This window comes from Rhipicephalus microplus, chromosome 4, assembly GCF_043290135.1.
Source record: "Rhipicephalus microplus isolate Deutch F79 chromosome 4, USDA_Rmic, whole genome shotgun sequence".
In the NCBI taxonomy this organism is placed as follows: domain Eukaryota; kingdom Metazoa; phylum Arthropoda; class Arachnida; order Ixodida; family Ixodidae; genus Rhipicephalus; species Rhipicephalus microplus.
Genome location: NC_134703.1, coordinates 181,161,057 through 181,182,251, shown reverse-complemented (window position 1 = coordinate 181,182,251; position 21,195 = coordinate 181,161,057). Strand labels below are relative to the sequence as shown.

General features: G+C 43.0%; 1 long non-coding RNA gene across 1 annotated transcript; it reads right to left on the bottom strand.

Moving 5' to 3' along the window:
• Positions 1-3,765: 3,765 nt before the first annotated feature.
• LOC142814696 (uncharacterized) lies at positions 3,766-19,868 on the bottom strand. Its single transcript, XR_012895027.1, has 3 exons — positions 19,266-19,868; positions 12,054-16,410; positions 3,766-7,948 (listed from the first exon to the last, which is right to left on the bottom strand). It is a non-coding gene; the product is annotated as an uncharacterized LOC142814696 (long non-coding RNA).
• Between the last annotated feature and the right edge of the window lie 1,327 nt (positions 19,869-21,195).

The following is a 21,195-nucleotide window of genomic DNA, read 5'->3' as shown; positions in this document are numbered from 1 at the left end:
CCAGCCACACAACGTCCAACTTTCCTCCCGCATTGATGCTCTGCGCGCTGAAATTATCGCTTACGGCACCTCCCTCGAGCACTCTTAATGGATCACGCTGCGTGATGGCCTTGACTCCGCATTCCACTCGCGCTCTACATGGTCACTGTTTATGTCCCTCTTAGGTACCAAGCCTGCCATTTCTCTCACCCTAGCTAAAGCTCTCACTCAAGGGACACGATCTGATGTTTTTGACAATTTAAAATCTCTGTACCTCCCACCCTTCCTCACACCTTCCTACCAAGATTACTGTGGCGAAGCTAACCAAGACCTGGACCACGCATTCACGCTCAGGGAGCTGGAAGCTTCCTTAGACACTCAATCTACCCGTTCAGCTCCCGGTGAGGATGACATAACGTATACTACACTACGTAATCTCCCCGACAACGCGAAGGAATTTCTCTTACACTCATTCAACGAAGCTAGGAACAGTAGCTGTCTTCCAAGCTTTTGGACATAGTCTCTAATTTGCATGATTCCGAAGCCGGGCAAGCTCCCATCTCTCTCTAACCTTCGCCCTATCTCTTTGACGTTATGCGTTGGCAAGACTCTTGAGCGAACGGCCTTGACTCGACTGTCTGATTTTATTGAGGCGAAAAAGTTTATCTCTCCCTCTCTTATTGGCTTCTGACGCAACGTATGTGCGCAGGACATGTTCCTTGTTCTTCAGCACACTTTGTTTCATCTTCTTGTAGTCAGATCCGTGCTCTTGTAACCGTCGATGTGCGGAACGCATTCGATGGCGTGAGTCATGAACACATACTCGCTCAGCTCTCCTCCCTGTCATGTGGCTCCCGCATGTATTCTTACATCCGATCCTTTCTTTCCAATCGAGTTGCTCGCTTTATAGTCGATACTCATTTGTCTAACCCACACCCCCTCACCCACGGCACTCATCAAGGTGCCGTACTATCTCCTACTCTTTTTAATATGTCTATTGCCCCCTTGCCTCCCAACTGACCCAAATACATGACCTCCATCATAATTTTTACGCTGACGACATCACTCCTTGGTGTACGTCTGGATGTCCCGGCCATGTGCAGGATATTTTTCAACATTACCTGGACCTTATCGCTTCCTTTCTCGCTACTCCTGGCTTGTCTCCTGCACCGGAGAAATGTGAACTACTTTTGCTAAACCTGTCTGCGTACCAGTGCTCCCACAACACCCTCATCTCCCTACATCTTTCTAGCTCTCTCATCCCCACTGTTCAGCAATGCAAAGTTCTTGGCTTCCCGTTGCACGCGACAAAGAATGCGCAGGCCCTACATCACACTGTGAGGACTTGCCACTCGGTGACTCACCTCCTGCGACGCGTTGTCACTCGGCAGTCAGGGTTCCACGAATGTCATGCGTGCCGGGTTGCACATGCACTCGCCCGTAAAGAGTTCTTGTACTTTGTACCCTACGTTCAATTCACCCAAACGTAACTCAACACACTCGAAAGAGCTCTATTAGGCCTTTACAAGGCAGCTCTAAACCTCCCTGTCACTACCTCTAGCACCAAACTCTTCGCCACAGGCCTCTTCCATTTATTACGTTCTCTTATTTCTCTACACCACGACTCTCAGATTGCCCGTCTTTCTCTCACTCGTCAAGTCCAATGGCTATTGGTCCAAGCTGATATTCCTCACATTCCCGTTTCCATTCCCACCTTGCCTTCTGACGCTAGCACCGCTGCTTCTAACCTTCGCATCCTTCCCCTCCAATCCAATATGTCTCCCGTTCTTCACGCCGACCGGCGTCATGCGGCAGTGCAACATCATTCTCCTCCTCTCTCTACCCAGGGAGTTGCCTACACGGATACCTCATACATGGCTCCTCGGGCTCGTGTGGCTACGTTATCTACCATCCACACCTTCCGGCACCTTACACGCACACCAGCGGGTCATACTTGAACCCGCCAAATGTACTTACGATCGAGGTCCTTCCCATGGTCCACGCCATGCAGTCATTTTCCTCCCTCTCTTCTCTCCCCAAGTACACGATTTACTCCGACTCTAACGCCGCCATACGCCACATACAGAACAACACGTTGCCCACTGCTCTTCAACAGGAGGTCGAGCGAGCAGCCTCTGCTCTTCAGCCCTCCACTGTCTTCCCCCGCTGGGTTCCTGGGCATTCAAGTAATAACGGCAACAAGCTAGCTCATCAGCTTGCCTGCGATATATTGCACCGGGCACCGTTCATTCCCTGGCCCACACCTTCGAAAGGCAGTGAGAGCACCGCGAATAACGATGGGCAGATCTCCTTGCGTCACACTATCAAGGAGGTATATCTCCAGCTCCGTCTCCACAAGCGTCTTTACTCTTCCCTCATCCGTCACTCACTGCGCTCGAGGCTCGAACTCTATGGCACGTCCAAATAAATTTCCTGATAACCGCCTCTCGCCTTTGCCTTTAAAAACATAGGTCTAATCCTTGCTGTCCCAATTGCCCCTCCCCATATGCCGACCTGTCACACTGCCTGTTTTACTGCCCGACTGCTCAGCGATCCAGCTATTACCCTCCCCCATCCTTTTCCATCACCTCCTGGCTTGACTGAATCGGCGCCGAAGGGGAAGAAGAACAGCGTAGACTGGTCGCACAGGCGGTCGAAATGCACGGCTTGTAAATTGTGGTTGAATAAAGGTCTATTATTACTACTACTACTATTCTCTCTGCTACGCGCGAGAGTGAAAACACACTTGGTTCAGAATCGCCAACGAGGTAGCCGATGATGTCACCGAGTCGAAGTCGTCGAGCGTCCCATGCTGTACCTCTATGAGCGACATCCTCGCGTAGAGGAGCGGCCGTTGATGCCGCAGCTCTGAGCCCACGGAGAGTGCTCTACGAAAACGTACTCGGGCCCGCGGGCCCGTGGACGAACCCTCACTGTTTCCGTGATTTCGAAGCGGGAGAGCTATATAAATGTAAAGGCCGCAGGCTGTAAGTCGAAATGACTGTAAGATGCTCAAAAAATTGACCCTGTTTTTACTTGTTCAATTACAAATGTCGTCAAAACACTTCTCTTATTTCTGTAAAGAGTGAATAGAATAAAAAATAATATTTTGTGCTAGAAAATTGGTGAATTTGATTCTGGAAGCTATGCGTGAGACATGAGCCCCGTCGAGCGGTGATCTCGGAAAGCGAAAGGATGACCTCCGTTATAGGGTCAATGCATGTCAAACGCCCCAGCTATGTTGGTGACTATCTCAAATCTATTTAAAAAAGTGTGCTCATTTTCTGCATTCAAGATAGTGAACGGTAGAATAATTCCGAAATTGACAGACAGACAGACAGACAGACAGACAGACAAACAGACAGACAGACAGACAGACAGACAGCGAACTTTATTAGAACAGGAGGACGTACTGCAGGACACTCTAACGAGGGGCCATTGTAACCACTGACCGCGCCCACGTAGAAGACAGAACGCCGTGACACTCCACCCATTCCTGGGCCCTCAGGAATGCCTGAAATTGCTGGCTGGGTTCCGTATTTATGATGGCCTTCTCCCATTCGGCTTCGCTTGAGAGAAGGTTGTTAGGCAGCGCGGGACATCGCCAGAGAATGTGAGCCACAGAGCAGGCGGATCATTGAAGACCGGGCAGCTAGGGTCAACGTCCGCGTATATTTTACTTAGGAATGCCCGCGACGGGAAAGACCCCGTCTGCAACATTCTCAAGGTAGCTGACTGTGCTGTGCTGAAATTCGCGTGAGTAAGAGGATACATTGTTTTGCCAAGTTGGTAATGCGTGGTTGTTTCATAGAATGTAAGTAGTGCATCGTTCTGCTCAGTCCCTTCATACCCCTCCGTAGTCTCCAGACCGTCGCGGTGTGTAAGCTCTCGCGCACGATCATGGGTCAGCACCTTGTTACAAAAGCACGACGCTAACACGGTCTCAAAGGCGCAACTGCACTGAATATTGCCGCCAAGGTCAATAGCCGTAGGTAGCATGTGTTACTCAGCTCGCGACTGCTTCTGCGCAGAGCTGACAGGTGAGCTTACGAGACAACTGCGAGTTATGGCAAGGTTCGTGTACAGCATAGAAATGGAGGCGTTACAAATTCGGCACTGGAGTCGACAGCTTAGGGACACGAAGAGCCGAGATGTCTTCTCTCGCGCACATCCGTCGGCTTCTCTCTGCCGCATAGGTCAACTGCTAGCGACGCGCTGCTTGGCTTTTTTTATGGGCACCGGGTGGATCTTCGTGTCACCAACGTCCAACCAGAAGCGGTGCTGGCCATGATGTCAGAATCCTCCAACAGGGACTCACCGCTGCGTGAGGTTGCACCCAAGGACGAAGGATGTTGCCACACAATGCGTAAGATTCGCCAGACTAGAAGGCGCCGATTGCTTCATCCGGCTCGGGGACTGAAGAACCTTGCTGTGCGTTGGGCAAGACAGACCGGCGCCGGCGCTTGATGACGTCCTTGAGTTGATCGTGTCAGGCGGGCTCGATCGCTGGCCTTGACAGAAATTGCCTTTGCAGAGACATTGACGTTTGGTGTGGACTCCCAGGAGTAACAGAAATCCCGCTGCCAGACAATGCGCCGGAAAGACGAGCTGCTTCCATGTGGCTCGGATGTCGGGCGCGCTCATTCGCCAGGTCCATCCAGGTTTGCCTCGAGGGTGATGGAGAGAATGTAGCTTTAGGCGCAGTTCCGTGAACACAACCCCTTCTTGAGGACGTATCTCTGCTCCACTGGCTTGCCGCCACAGCTTGTTAGCTAGCTTCGCTTGTCTCTTCTGACGATTTTCGGTCTCAGCACTTGTCAATGGTTCTGCAACTTGTCGAGAACGGTTCGACAACAGAAAACACACGATATAAGCAAGTGCCCTACGTTACCCGACAGAACACCAGACAAAATATAGTACTACATATACCTAACTACGTATCTATCTTGATTTTGTTCGCTCTACGTCAAGAGGCACATGTGAGACACAAGACTTTCAAAATGAGGACTCAAATTTTTACACGTACAACAACGTAAGTAAGGAGAATGCAACATAAAGTTGGCCCCTTGAGATCCCCTGTACGAGAGTGCTCACCTAAGGCCGTGATAAGAACAAAATTTTGTCTCGAATCGCGAGCGAGAGACCGAAAGGTGGAGAAGGTAGTAACTAAAACGCACGGCTAAATGCGTCTGCATTAGCGTTTAGCTTTCCTTTTTTTGTATCGAACGCCAAAGTTGTGCTGTTGGAGTATCATGCTCCACCTCATTAACCGGCCACTTTAAGGCGAAATGTTATTTAACAAGGTTAGAGGACAGTGGTTCATTTCAACCACAAACTTCGTACCGGAGACATATTAGGCTAGCTTTTGAATCGCGCACACGAGACAAGTGCATTCCTTTTCAGAGGTACTGTATGCCTCTTTCCTGCAGATGATTTTTCGACTTAAATACTAAACTGGCCTTTCGTTACCAGCACTGTCTTCCTGGTCCAATATAGCTCTCATGCCGCGATCACTCGCGTCACATTCTATGACAAATATCTTAGAGAAATCGGTTGCCGTGGGCACGGGCTTTTCGCTTTGGGCCTGTTTCAGCTTGCAAAACGCATTCTCCTTTTTCGAGTCCCATACTACTTTAACCGGCTCGGACTTTCGAAGTGCGACAGTTAGAAGGCTGGCAATGCTATAGTAGTTTTGCACGTAATGCTGATTGTATCCAGCTAGGCCCAAGACTGCCCTTATCTCAGGTTTTGTGGTTAGTCGGGGATAATTCACGATGGCGGATACCCTAATTTCTGAAGGTCTACACCGGCCACGCCCCACAACGTGTCCCAGGTACGACACCTCGCCGCACCTTAGGTGACATTTAGTAGGTTTCACGGTAAGACCAGCTTGTTTCAACCTGTTCAGCACGACGCGTAAATGCTTGACATGTTCTTCCCAGTTTGAAAAGATGGCGACATCGTCCAGATACGGCAGAGCGAACTAAGGGAGGCCATTAAGAACGTGGTGCACTAAGCCTGAAAAACAAAAGGGGGCGTTTTTAATCCATACTTTAACCTAAGTGGACGATACGTTCCAAATAGAGAAACAAATGTGGCATAGCGGCTAGCACGCTCCGTCAGAGGGACTAGCCAATACCCTTGCTCGAGGTCTTACATGGAAATATAACTAGAATGTGACACAGTTTCTATCCTCTCCTCAATGTTTGGTATCGGGTAAGCTCGGTCTCGAGCTATGCCGTTAATACGCCGATATTCGATGCATGGCCTCAGATCTTTTTCCGGCACTTGAACCAATATTAGAGGGGATGTATAGTCACTCTCGCCCTGTACAATGACTCCCACCTTCAGCATTTCATCAATCTCCTCTTTCATGATATGCTTTTGCACAGCGGAACATCAATACGGCTTGCTACGGATTGGCTCCTCACAAGTTGACTCGATATCGTGTTCGATCACCGTCGTGTTTCCGGGACGGTCCGAAAACGCGTCTTCAAACTCGGAAACAATCCTTTTCAGGTACTCCTTCTGGGCTTAACTTAACCTAGGCTCTAGGTTCAAGTGCTCCAAGATTACCTCCGATCCCCTTTTGATGACATCACTAGAGGTCAAAATTTGTGCTCCCTCTTCCTCGGAAGCATGCAAAAGAATTTTTACGACAGCTTGACGTTGAACGTATGGTTTCATCAGGTTACTGTGGTAGATTTTGTTCGGCAGCCTTCCTAATTTACCTACATAATTGGTATGAGAAAGCTTCGATATTAGTTTGGCGAGCCCTTTCGAATGAACCTCAAGATTGTTTTTTGGACGGCTACAGCAGCATTACCTGACTACCTAGTTCAAGGGTGCGCTTTTTCGCCGATTTGTCATAGTACTCCTTCGACAACACTTGTGCAGCCTTCATGTGGCCTAGCCTCTGAAGCCTATCCTCTGAACGAAGTCTAGAACATACGCAACTACATTAGGGTCCTCATCGAATCCCTCCCAGGACTCAAGTAGCATTCGCATTGGTGTTCTCAAACTTCTGCCATACACAAGCTCTGCAGCGCTAAAACCAGTGCTCTCAGTAGGGGCTGATCTCAAAGCGAACATCCCTACTGAAACGTTCCGTATGATGCGGAGACCTCAAGTACGGAATTATTGGAATATGGAAGACGTATGATGTGGACTCCGCATCTTATGGAAAGACGTATGATGCGGACTCCGCATCTTATGGAACGACGTATGATGCGGACTCCGCATTTTATGGAGAGATGCATGATGCGGACTCCGCATTTTATGGAGAGATGTGTCATGCAGAAAAACTGAAATGTGTGCATGTTACGTCCGAATCTAGTGCAAAGCAATATAATGTGTAAATTGAATAGACGTCCATACCTTGAGTACATGCAATACTGTGTACAAATCACAATATTTCTTAAATATGCATGATGAGGGATTGAATCATCGGCATCTCTCCAACTGTCGTGATGCGGAAGCGAAATTAGCTTTTAAATAAAATATGTTACAAAGCTACTAAATTAACATGCTAGTGATCATAAATGGTGGTTACATTGCAACACATTAATGCAGTGTTCTATGCAAGACTTAAAAACTTATAAAGTTATTATTTGCAATAGAGAAGCATTAATATACACATCAGCCCTGCTACAATCAATATATTTTTTATTTGTCTGTATGCTCCAGCTGTGAATAGCGACATTGCAGTGTTGATGGTACGCAAATGAGGTGACTGCACCGCGATTTCACGAGCTCCACCTAAGCTAAAGAATGGTGGCACAAAACACAATGTAACAGCAATTTCGGAACAAAATTTTAAAAATACATAATAATCATAGCACTGTGAAAGTGCGGCGCTGTGTTTATGTAATGAACGCCTTGTGGAGATCGACGAAATGCTGCTTGAGGCTCTGGCACCACCTTAGATTTGGGAAGTCACTGCCATAGAATTTGTGTCCTTCATAGGCACCTGAAAATGTAAATAATTGCACAAATAATGTCAGATACACAAGTTAGCACCTTAGTTCACATGCACAAGAAATATAACACACAGAATGAAACTGAAAATGTAAGGCAGACAATTCTTCATGTTATGCATATGTGAATAATAGAAGAACGAAATGTATAAATTAGTTCTGCCACATGAAAGAAAACAGCATGCTTATCACAGTGAAAATAACTAGGTTGTTGCCACGATTTTTTATGGTATAGATAATCTATTGATATGTCCTTATAAATTTATGATTTAAATGCTTCCTGCACACTAAAACTTTAGGAACTGCCAGTGAAAGCTCTCAATGTACATTTAGTAGTGCATACATGTACAATTGCTGCCTTTAAACTATACAGTTTGTGCACAAAATTGGCATCTTGAACAATTTTGAGACATAAAACTATGCAACTTATGAAGGTTAAAATCACCATAAAAGCAAGCAGGATCAGGCAGGTGCCAATAAAAACCTGTGCAAGCCAGACTACTATAACCGAACTGCACAGAAATAGGGGAGCAAGAGTAACAAAAGTTCGGCTGCTGACCCGCAGGTCACGGTATAAAATCCCGGCTGCAACGGCTGCATTTCCGATGGAGGCAGAAATGCTGTAGGCACGGGTGCTCAGATTTGGGTGCACGTTAAAGAACCCCAAGTGGTCAAAATTTCCAGAGCCCTCTACTATGGGGTATCTCATAATCATATAGTGGTTTTGGGACGTGAAACCACACATATCAATCAAGAATAACAGAAATAAACTGCCAACAGAAAAGTTGGGTGCATGTGCTATCTGTAAGTGCTTACACCTTACTACCTAGAGCATGCTCATTCCATTTAAAATACCGATATTGAAAATAACTGCTCTATTAGAAATGCAAAAGGTGAGGTAGAACTGAACGACTCTATAAAAAGTGACGCTATTATGACATCACGTTTTCTTATAACAAAATTGACTAAGACTCTGAGACATATAATTATGCAAGAAAAAATCTTTAAAAGAACAATCAAGTTTGAAGTCATAACTTTTAATATGGCTACTATGACTATAACCAAAAAATCGAGCTCAACAAGGCTAATGTTAGTTTTTAAGGCCTATGTTCACTAGACAATGAACCATACCACAAAAAGCACAGCGTTCAGGCAAAACACCACACAAAAAAAAGAAAGCAGAGCTTTTTGTTATTACCTACAATGCCTTTAAATTGTTATTTTTACCTCTACTTGCCGCTTTTTATCTAAGCAACTAGTGTGAAACAATTCAGCTGAATATGCACTGTGCCTCCAAAACCTGTTGGCTGAATCTAAATATTTAAAAATAGTGAAGCTTGCACTAAGTGAGGCTCCACAAGCCTTGAAACAGCGAGACCGCAAGACTTTTAGGACTACTTTGGTTACTTGTGTTTTGTTTCTGGGCCTAAGCATGAAGACAAGGGTTTAAATGAATTGCTGCTAACAAAAAAATGCTTTCGAAATTGCCCGAGCGTCAAAGGATGCTCAGACATTTGTTGTTTTCCCACTGGGCCATTCTACACCAAACATTCATACCATACTGCCTGGCGACCATCACAGATATATAGTTTAAAAATGGTGGTAATTTACTCTTTTGAAAACAGTTATTTGCTGAAACATTTTGAAGAGAAAAAGTAGTGGTCACATGGGTATCTTTAGAGTTTCGCAGAATGTCATGGGGGTGTTGTTTGTGAGAAAATTTTTAAATTACCGCTTTTTCTTGCCATATCGAATTTGATCTACATATAAAGTAAAGGTGCTTCTTTAAAGTATTTGAAGGCGAGTAACTAATGTGCAATTTTTCCGCTACGTAGGCTTTGAAGAATTTAGCCAAACTGTTTATCCTTGAATTTCTTTTATGGCAATACTGCACTTTGAATGAATATTTGAGCCATAAATGCTCTCTCCACAGAAGGCATATTTCAGGAAAAAAATAATGTTAGGTCCAGATTACAAATATCACTATATAAGCGTTTTTTCCACCTTGAGATGCATTTTGCACTGAGTGTATAATTGAAAACTACTTTTATGTGTAAGTTGAAAGCAAATAAACAGTTCTTGTTATATGACAAGTGTTATCATTACAATTTTTGTTTCAATGAAGAAAATGATTTTTGAAGTCTCCTATTGTGGGCCATGGGGAACTTTGGAACGGCAGCTGTCGTATATCAAATGCGAAAACAGCCATCATTAGGAATCTTCAAAAATTATTTTTTTCTCTAAAACAAAAAGTGTAATCACATAACTTGCCATATAAAGAGAACTGCTTTCTTGCTTCTGATGTGGCAAAAAAAATTGCACTAATGTTACTGAGCTTTGTGCACTACACACAATCACCTTTACTTAATACCTAGACCAAATGTGGTGTAGAAGAAGCAGTATTTTTGAAATACTTTTTTTTACAAACAACACTCAGACGACATCCTGGGAAGTCCAGGAGGCACGAAGGTGGCCTAATATTTTGTTATCTGCGATATATTTTAGCCTTTGCTGTTTTCAATACAGTAAACGAGCACAATATTTTTTTTCAAAACACAATTAGGATGGTTAGCAAAACGGCTGTGATGTTTGATGTGGAATTGCCTCACTGCCAGTATTTATTCTTCAAAAGCTCAAGCTATCACCTCTCTGTTATTGCCTTACATACAACGCCTGCATAGGAAAGAAAAAGAAAGGCAGGTCTGACAAAGTTCACAAAGCAGGATATTTTCATGTTGGATAAATTCTTTACCATAAACAGCAGCAAATAACATTCATTTTGAGTAGTCCAAGACACAAGCTATATACCAGTTTACTAAGAGCCACGTCAAACGTTTCATTTGATCATGTGTGGTGATAGAGAGAAAGCACTTATTACAAGACTGATCAGCCTGTAATTGAACTGAATGAAGTACAATGCACTGCTCAATCCAACACCACATAGGCATGTTTGCTATAGCAAAGCCAAGTGTCATTGATTCATGCACTAGATGGGACAATGCAAATGTGAAAAAGTGAAAAAAAAGAAAAGAAGGAAAAAAAAGGAAGAAAAGCGAGATGCAAAGTGGTAGGAGCAGTGTAGCACACTACTTTTACTTTGCATCCCCCTTTTGCATCAACCTACGACAGGAAAACACTTTGTATCATCGCAATATAACTTGAAAGGAAGCGAGGGCAGCACTCTTCTGCGTTATAGGTTTTTTCAGACAAACATTTCCAACAGGCACACACACCTACACCAAAAGACGATGTCATTACTAACCCCATTTAAAATAACATGCCAAGGATGACAAGGTGACTTCTAAAAAATAGGTCCTCCTATCGCAACATCGGCCAGCCTGTCTGAGGCACTTCCACTGTTCACCCCGATTACCCCACTAGATGCTTCCATCTGCCGACTCGCATTTTCATTTTAGAAAACACTAAGACGAGCTTACATTGATGAATACGCACGAAAGTTTAGTTATGTATCATGCGTCAGATTAAGCAACTGTGCTAAATGATTATTTTTGGGTTGCTTCCAGGCTTTTTATATTACAATACGGTGCTTGAAGTAGCCTGAAACTGTGTAACATCTTCTATGCACATGAATCAGATTGACAACGTAATGCACAACATGCTTAAGAATATTGCAAGAAACATAATAACGACAAGATGACTAGCCACCCAAATTTTTCGCTGTAGATGTTTAAAATGTTCATGTTCACCCAAACGAGTTGCTTATGATTACAAGCCGAAAAAACCTACAAGTAAAGCCTTGGGGCCTTCTGTAAGTAGACGTGTAGAATTTTTTCTGCGGAGGGCTTTACAACCATAAGTGGGGAACAAAACTCCTGTACAATGAAGAATGTTGGCAGCTATCAGTTATAGAAAAAACTAATGCAGCTAATCTGCCCTGACACATCTGTACATTTACAGAGGTGACGAAGCTTCTGTCATTTGTGGCAGTAACTCCACAGGACCGGTGCGAAAATTGCCACTACTTGGCTAGACAAATGTCCAAACACGCCTGCCCGACTCCCTCTAGCCATCCCGACTGAATCTGACATGATTTCTTGACTGCTGAATGGACAAAACCAAAACCACTGAAGCACTCACAATACACAGCGTGATGTTCCTCTGGAGTGGTCAACTTCGTCTTCTGCGATGAAAGAGCAGCACAGTGTACTGATAAGGCACTCCTTTCAATAGTTTTCAATGCCACATAGTGACTTTGCTGTTCCTGTCGAAGAGAGCTTGGGGAGCTTAAAGGATGCTTGCTCTTTTCTGGGGGCTGCGGCAGCTCCTAATTTTCTGCTCAAGGTCAACCTGCACTAAGTTGTAGACGAGGCTTTAGGAGTTGTATATAATGATATACAAATTTTTGCAGAACACACACTTCCTCGTGGCATACTGAGGAATTTCTTATAAAACTTAAGGCCTCGCATATGCAAACGTTTACAATCGATCCGAAGATGCACTTGACTCTAAAGGAGCAAGTTTGTTATGTGCTGTATATAAAGAAAGGTCATTTAGCACAACCACAACTACAGTTGCACACGAAAACAACATTAGCTGGACGCTGTGGGCCGCTTTCATGGCAAAGCTTAAGCTGACACTGATCTTCCATTGATACTAAAAATATGCAAAGATTGCCTGATCAATTTCAGGCAGTACTGAAGGGTAGGGCACGAATCTATCATTCCACTCATGAGTAGTGCACAAAATTCAACATTAGTACCAAACCATTTAGCTAAAATGATTGATTAGGATTTCTTCATTAAAGAGACTGACAAGTCGCCAGAATGTGTGATTGGAGGTGGAAATCAAGAAATGTGAATTGAACTGCATTCTGTTTGCAACTTGAGTGGCATTTCCTTTTAGGATTGCACTTAAGAAGCCTAATAATCAGTATGTCATGCAGCCTGTTTGTTTACTACAAATTATTTGATGCTTTAACTTGCAAAAAGATCAGTGGTCAAAGTTACTGCATATATCCATATTACCTGTGCCAACATTATTCTGTGCTGCCTACGCAGAGGAGTCAACCCTCAAAAAGCAGCACTGTCATCGTGGCAAACAGTGCGAAATATGGGCATTTCACACGCACATGAAATGCATGCTTTCACAGCAAACTGCAATGCACAAACATATAAAGCTGTTATGCTGACCTCCCACTGTTTGCTGCCTGTGTTGTGTGACACTTCATAGTAGTCAGAGACTCAAAAATTCTTAAAATGTTTCCAGCACTTTCTGTGTTACCACTAGATGTACTCATGAAAGCCATGTCAAACAAAAAGAAACAAGCCCAGAGAATTCTCTTCTTTCACTGCATGTTTATACGATCAGAGCAGTAAGCTTTCTAATGCAGAAAAAAACAGCTACTATGAAAATTGATATTTGGTCCCATGAAGCGCTTTATGCTTTAAGCCATGTTATTATGTTAAACGGGTATCCTGCTTTACACGATCTGGTCTGCATGAACTCTTGAACCCGGCACCATATAGGTTGAAAGACACAGAGTTTGAGACAAACCTAGTTTCCCGTGGAGCATCCTTATGCACTATATTAACACATCTCAATCTAGTTAGTTGATCAGAACGAGGTGAAAACAGCTCGCACTTGAAAAGCTCGGGCAGAAGGAAACGCCTGCACCCTGTGCTTTCTGTACATTCTCGTTGAGGGTGCAGTTTTCACCTTATCCTTATGCAATTTCGCATTTATAACATTGTTCGCTGCATAATCTTTGTGGCGTTAAAGTGTGTGATACCGTCATGTGTATCCCATGTAATTTATAAAAATAGAATACAAGATAGCTTGATTCAAAAATAACAAAGTGCATCCAGCACCATGTCCGGTAGCCATTCTTTAGGCAAGTGGCAGAATGATTTATTCTTCAAAACATATCTTACTTGTAAGCACTACAAGAGCTAACACATACACTGGCACATTATGTAGAAGGAAAAGAGGTAACCTGCCCTGGACAGGGACCGAGCCTGCGAACTTCGAATAACATGTCCGATACTCAATCAACTGAGCTACCATGGCGGCTATCCCCCTTCCATTTTGTACGGTATATATGTGCATTTAATCATGAAAGAGTCAGTCAGCGCTGCCTGTTACCATTATGGCGAGCGTGGGACACCCTTTTTGCCTACTGGCAATCGCATTACGATTACTTCCAATATCCCGATACTTCTTTGGCAGCATTATGCATCTGTTAGTTCTCAGAAAATCTGCTAGTCACAGGAGGTGGCAATGGCTCGCCCTCCCACCTAAATGCATATACTTGAATACACGCACAACTGATCAAAAAAACAAGTCACACACTGCTAAGATTACTGAGATTCACTGTTTCAGATTCATGAGTGAAGGAAAGAATAATAAATTTAAGGGTTCGTTGTCTTTGTTGAACACATTATAATGAGAACTAGCAGAAAATGATGCCAAACAAACTATAGGTGATGTTATCAAAAATAACTTTAACAAAATTGTGAAAAGAAAAGTGAACAAAAACGTAACTTGGCAGCAAGTTACTAATGGGTTGACATTTTTTGACAACTGAAATGACATTAATTTTTATAACATCCCAATAATTTCCTGGGTAATGTCGGGTAATTCTCATTATTAGAGTGGTGAGTAGGCTGACAAAGAAAGGATATGGCATTGATACTTCTTTTGAACACCTAATAGCTTGAGGACCATAAAAGAGTGGAAGCTGCTTTGAGTGGACCAGAATATTTAGTTGGAGCGAAAAAAAACGTACACAGATTTTAACCAGGCTTTCTAACACATTTTGAGACATAAAAGTGTATGCTGCCAGTAATGTTAAGTACCATTACTTTTGTCACACTATGCACTGTAGCAGGTGTAGTTAGAGTGGTGATAGTTAAGCATTAATCAAGCACACCACCAACTGCGTTCACATTTATGGTCACGTATATTAAAAATAAACCTGCTGTATAGTAAATAAAATTTAGAGCATTTATGATTTTATCCAAATCAAGTTATACCGACTGGGTAAGCAAACTATTTGCATAAAGTCAAAAGGCATAAAGTGATTCATGTATTATAACTATGTGAACAATTTCAGCAATACAGGGCAAATACAACAGTTTTATTAAAAACCCCTCTCATTATAATATGCTTGAAGAGCACCACACCAGAATATTTTTTAGTGCATTTAATATCGAGACTAGTAGACTATCTATTTACCTTTTAGAAGAAGGGTATCTCCTTCAAGTTCAAGGGGCAACCACTTAGCCTTTTCCTGAGCTTTTCTGTGAATATTTCCTGAATTTCAGATATCATTAGGATTGATTTACAGTGAACAGATTTTGCTTACGCATTGAAACCTAGTTCTGTATGTAACCACAATGAAGGGTGCCAAACCACCTCCAATTATTTTTTTTAACATTTCAAGCAAATGTGTGCAACTACTTCAGAATAGTGTCCTGATCACCAATGACAACTGCAGCAGCACAACTAGTTATGGGGGCCCAAAAAGTAGCTAGAAACAATACCTTTACCTCTTTGAGCCTTTTGGAAGTGTTCAGCCTCTCAGTGCTCAGCTTACAACATTTTTTAAATACGTGTTTGTGTGGCCACTGTTCTTGCCCCTTGCACAGTGAGGAGGAGCACATGGCAAGAAGAGACAAGAAAGAAGCATAGCGAAAAAAAGTGAAATAAGGGAGGACCTCTTTTGTATCGTCCAATGTGTGTAACATTACTATTGCGACAACATATAGAAAAATTATCACGGCTATGCATCCATTGCAGAGTCATACACAGCTGCAACACCACGACTAAATTTCAACCCTGTGTTGGTTTAGGATCCCTTTATAGTGGCAAGCTAAAGATATCTGCATTTGTTCGACACATATTAGGATGCAGTGAAATGTGATATGATAATCGCATTTAGAATGCACGTCATATGGCTTCATTGTATATGTGGCCACAAGTAACTCTGGTTGCAAAGCAATATGGCACAGCCTAAACAGACGTCACCAACCACTCGAATCTGAACTTGCCTTTGCTACTTGCCCATTATCATCACAGCAAAAAATGAACAATTGAATCTGCTACAGATATGTGCAAGCTTATGCTAAGGACCAAGTATGAAGGGTGTTTTGTCATTATTGAGATCAGTTATTTGTTCAAGAACACTTGCTGTCAAACACAAATACATTGCTGTCGAAGCATCAAGACTCAAATATAAAGCAAAAAGAAGTGTCTCTTTAAAAATTACAGGCCACAAGGTGCAAGATAAATATTTGATATACATGGGATGTAAGGCACACACAAGAGGTGCTGCCATATTATACTTTTCCCTTTGTTAAAACCTGCTTGCTTTACTCACCCAACACATCTGTAAAGATGCCATGAAAACACCAAGCAGCTGATGAAGTATGGTTGAACACATGTCAAGGAATTCCAACATTCATATTGGCTAAGCAGCCCTACAGCCTCCACAGTCCTGCAACCATTTGTAAGACAAATATAGTTCTACCCAAAGTTCTTGGTTTACAGACACACATGAAAGACGCATAACCACTCTATAGGAAGTTTGCATGATAATGCGCTGGGTAGCGAAACGGATGCCAATATCAAGTAAGTATCCCGGCCTGCCGCTTCTTTCTTTCCGTTCTTAAAAATTAATCAATCCATGGTTAATAAATGTTCCCCCAATGTGAAGTGTACTGGCAGTCCGGTGAAGAATAACAATGTATTTCAAACACAATCCAATTTATGGCAAGTAAGCATGCAATAGCGTTTTGTCAGCTGTTCAAGAAAACAGCATGAAGTTTAGCTAAAACCCATGTTTTTTATAAACACCATTCAATTTGATATGAAAGTTATGAGCATTATGTGAAAGAACACGAATTCATGTTTAATCAATGATTACTTATAATGTACTGATATGAATGCAACTAACTGAATATGAGACAATAATTTTTGCTTGAGCATTTCGAGTTATGAACACTATCGCACTTGCCAGCTGCATCTTGTCCAAAACAGCGGCAAGCTAGGCTAGTTTCTGTAGGTGAGCAGTAATGAACACTGCAAAGTAACAACAGTATGAGGCAAGCATAGACTGCAAACTGTATAATGTTTTGCACAAATGTTCGCCTGAATATCAGTCAGACAACTCGTGTAAATGAAGGTCCAGTTGGAAATGAACAAGTTACAAAATCGACAATGCCTGCTTTCTCTAACAGGACCCTCATTTACATGAAGTATGCAGCGATAGGCTCCTACCGAGGTACGTCACAGCATGATGTCACTGGCACACGTAAAAGGTGTGGCTGAAAAAACACTCCCGCTGGTGGCTCAGCAAGGTACAGTCGTGCAGTGTTTGGGGCAAGTTTTAATTTTTCAAAGCTTACACTTCACGTTATAATGTCGACACCAGCTGCAGTATGTGTCAGCAAATATGTAGCTGTGTGGTAAAATATTTGCCACGCTGAAGAAGTGATTTGATCTTGAAGAAGTGAGCACACGTGGTGACCTGTGTGAGGAACAGTGGCACAGTCTTGAAAAATGTGCACTGTTGATTGCGGCATGTAGAGTGCATTGAAAGGTATCGAGAATATTGTGTGTGGTGTGTGCAGTGTCAATAACAATGTGTCTTGTTTGCGAAGACGTTAGCACTCGTGGCAGGGACCGGTCGTTGAAAAAACTTGATTGGACATATTAGTCAAGGTAAATATGCACTTGACGCGACCATCTGCGAATGGGTACAGCTCAGTGTTTGCGCTGTGTGCAGAAAAAAATTGCATGGTCACCGGGCTGGAAGATACCATTTGCTGAAGCTGCATGTATGAATCGCCCCGATGAGTACGCAAGCCCCATAAAGGTATAACTCGTTTTATCGAAGGCCTCATATGCCTTCATGTAATAAGCAGAGATTCTTATTTCACATATACTCAGTACCTTTACTGCTCGATATTCATGAAGTGACAATGCACACTACAAGTTTGTGTGTTAGGTCCTAAGGGAGCAATGTAAATATTCAAATAAGTTGTAGGTGTCAGATGCATAGATGTAACTGCACAAAAGATTATGTATATATTAGGCTACAGGTTTAGAATCACATACATATCAGTGGTCTATCAGGAACGTCACCAACAACTTCCTAGCCAACCAGCCCTTGCAAAGAGGGAGGGAATGGCTGGCACGGTGCTCGAAGTGACGTCACACTATTTGCAAATATAGAGAGGTTTTTTACTTAGGCAACATTTTGCACAATACATTTTTTTACATGCAAGACTGTACTCGTCCCACATTGATCATACTGATGTCTTTTGTTCTTACTTTGTGCTGGTAATTACTAGGCATTTAGTCATCATGATCTTTAAAAGCTAATTTCAGTGTTCACTCTAATATTGCTGACAACTGTGTCGTTGCATAAATTGGGAAAAAAGCAACACAGATAGGCTGTCACCATAAATACACCAACATGTGTATTCTCCTGCAAACAAAAGTCGGCACTGGTCCTGTCATTAACCGTCTTCCTTCTGTCTTTGCCTTGTTTGTGCTGAAACAGCCAAACACCTGATGAGTTAGATGATAAATATTAACGCATCAAAACTATAAGTGCTTGCATCAGCAACTACACAACAGCGTGATAACCGCACCCCTGCCACACAACAGCGAAACATATTTTGAACATGCTGGCATTGTATTATTTTATAAAAAGCTACTCTGGCAGATTACAAAATCTCACATTGTGCATGCAAAGTTTCTTCAAAGGCAGGCGTGCAATGTAGGTGCTGGCCGGTACATTATTAGTTACAAGCAAAGGCGTCTTGCAGGTACACATACAGATTGCACGAACACCTCTCTCTCTACACTAGGCACACACATTATATCTTTTAACAAGCATACGCCACTGTTTAGGGGTATAATAACGCTTTACTGTGAACGTATGCTTATCAACCCACTTAGGCGGTCGGCTAGTTGAATCGAGCCAAGTTACAAATTGTATCGCCCGCGAAGGTGAAGAAAATGCTGCTTTGCATCAAATGGCACCGCAGGCTTCGTTTAATCAACAACGTAGCAAGCGCCGTGTGCGTCCTCCTCACTACATTGTACTTATGAAAAAATCGATCACCATACACATGCATGTTGCCGCATATGTCGCGAATTATCTCCAGTAAGGCCTCGCCGATGCGCCATGGCTCTGCTGGCGTTAGCGTTGTCAAAGCGAATCGGCAACCGCACTCGCAAAGGCGCGTAAGGCTGCCGTTTCACGACGCCTCGTTCGAGTGCGGCAACACACACTTGCACTGAGTGGCATACTTAGTCTACATAAAAAAGTGTCCCCCTCACCTTTAGTTTCTTTCACACTGTCCTGAGGGAAGCGACCACAGGCGTCAGCCGTCACCTCGGAGTCCTTCGAGCGCCCGCACAACCCGCCGATTCCTTGGACGACTCGCACTTGATCCGCACTCGAACAACCGCGGGAATAGGGCGCAATCTTAGCACATCACACGAACGAGGAACGGCGCTTCCTTGCGTAAACTTAACATTTCGTGCTCTCGTGTGTAGCAGCGCGAACACATGAGAGACGCACCGGAACGGCATGCCCACGGAAACAAAGAAGACAAACAACATGTGACTTTAGCTGTGAATGGATTTGACTTGGATATCTGTTTGAGCAAAATAAAAAAAAACATCTGTCGCTGCTCTAAACTAAAAAAATGTATGTTATCTGGCAAAATAACTTTAAAAGTGATAAACTGTTATTCAAAAAACAAGTTACAACTTATGAATATTTTCGCAGGTCTTTGTTTTGTTTTTGTTCTAGCAGACGACAGCCTCCTACTGCTTCTACGAAAGACGTAGTGCGGTTTTACGTTCGGTGCGTGTCACCGACGCAAAGCCCTCTAGTAGTCATATGAGAGTTATCAATTCTCAATGAGTCATAGGATGACTACAAAGCAGTAAAATTTTGACATAGTGCAGTACGCAATCTTTCAAGGTATGACATTTCTTTGCTCTTATGCAAATCGAAGCAAGCCGGCCGGCGCAATCAGCTGATGTCGCCGCTACGCTAGGCATGGTCGTGCGCAATAGCGTCGCGCCCCGCGCTCGATTTGTCATCAAGCGATAGAGCTACTAAGTGGAATACAGCTAGATGCAGGGATTAATGAGGTATCACTCTAATTTCCTGTGGTGGCCGATTCAATCGCAAGAGAGCCCCGGGAAACAACCTTCAACTGCTCAAGCTTGTGTGTGGGTGTAAAAATACTTGTTTTCATCCGCGACGGGGCGGCAATCTATAGTTGAAAGACATGCGAAAAGCATGTGACGTATATACAATCACAAAACATATGCACACAACAATAGATACAATCGCATATCGTACATAAATATGCCAACATATAACGTGTAAACAGCAAATTTATATATATAACTTAAACGCTACCGCACTGTTCAGCGCGAATAGCTTAGCAAGTTAACGCATTTAGTCCACGTACGCGAGCACAACTATGGGGCGCAAGTTCGAATCCCGCCTTATCTAATTTTTTTCAATGTTTTTAATGTACTGCTATCTTTTCTAATGCGTTAGGTACTAAAACAAAATAAAAGCAATATCGCGTTCAAGTACGTATGTGGGACTGTGTTTCTTGCGCAACAGTTATTGGTATTTTTATTTTCATTACTACATTTTTTCTTTATTTCATAATATAACAAAATTAAGCACTAAGGTGACATTGGGTCTGCTTGATTGTGAAGGGACTAGAGAAATGAGAAAACTCAAACCAAAAAATTTATTTGAGAAAAAACTGAGCATTTCACAGCCATTTCACAGCCCTAGGTATGCGGGAGACTTGCTATATGACTCACCTAAAGCTGTGGCAGTTGAGGGAAGGCAATATCACCGAGAAGCAGTTCCAAAATATATTTTGGTTGATGTTTTTGATTCCTTCAAAATAAGGGCTGCACAATTGTGATCGAGCCAAACCAAGAATTGCGGGCACGAAGTCATGAGACAGAAAATGAATAATGTTCATTGTTTGAAAAATTGGCCGTAATAAAAGGAAAAGTTATGGAGTGCTACGTAGCTTAACTCGCAGTAGGAATTTTATATATACACATAGATTGTTTAAAATGGACAATGTTGCACACACAGGCATTGGTTAAATTTCTTTGCAGCACAGTTGAAGCATCTATGTAGAACTGAAGCATCAAGAGAAGTTCATGCGTCCTCATTTTATTGCGCTTTACATAGCTTGTTTGCGTCCATGCAGTCATG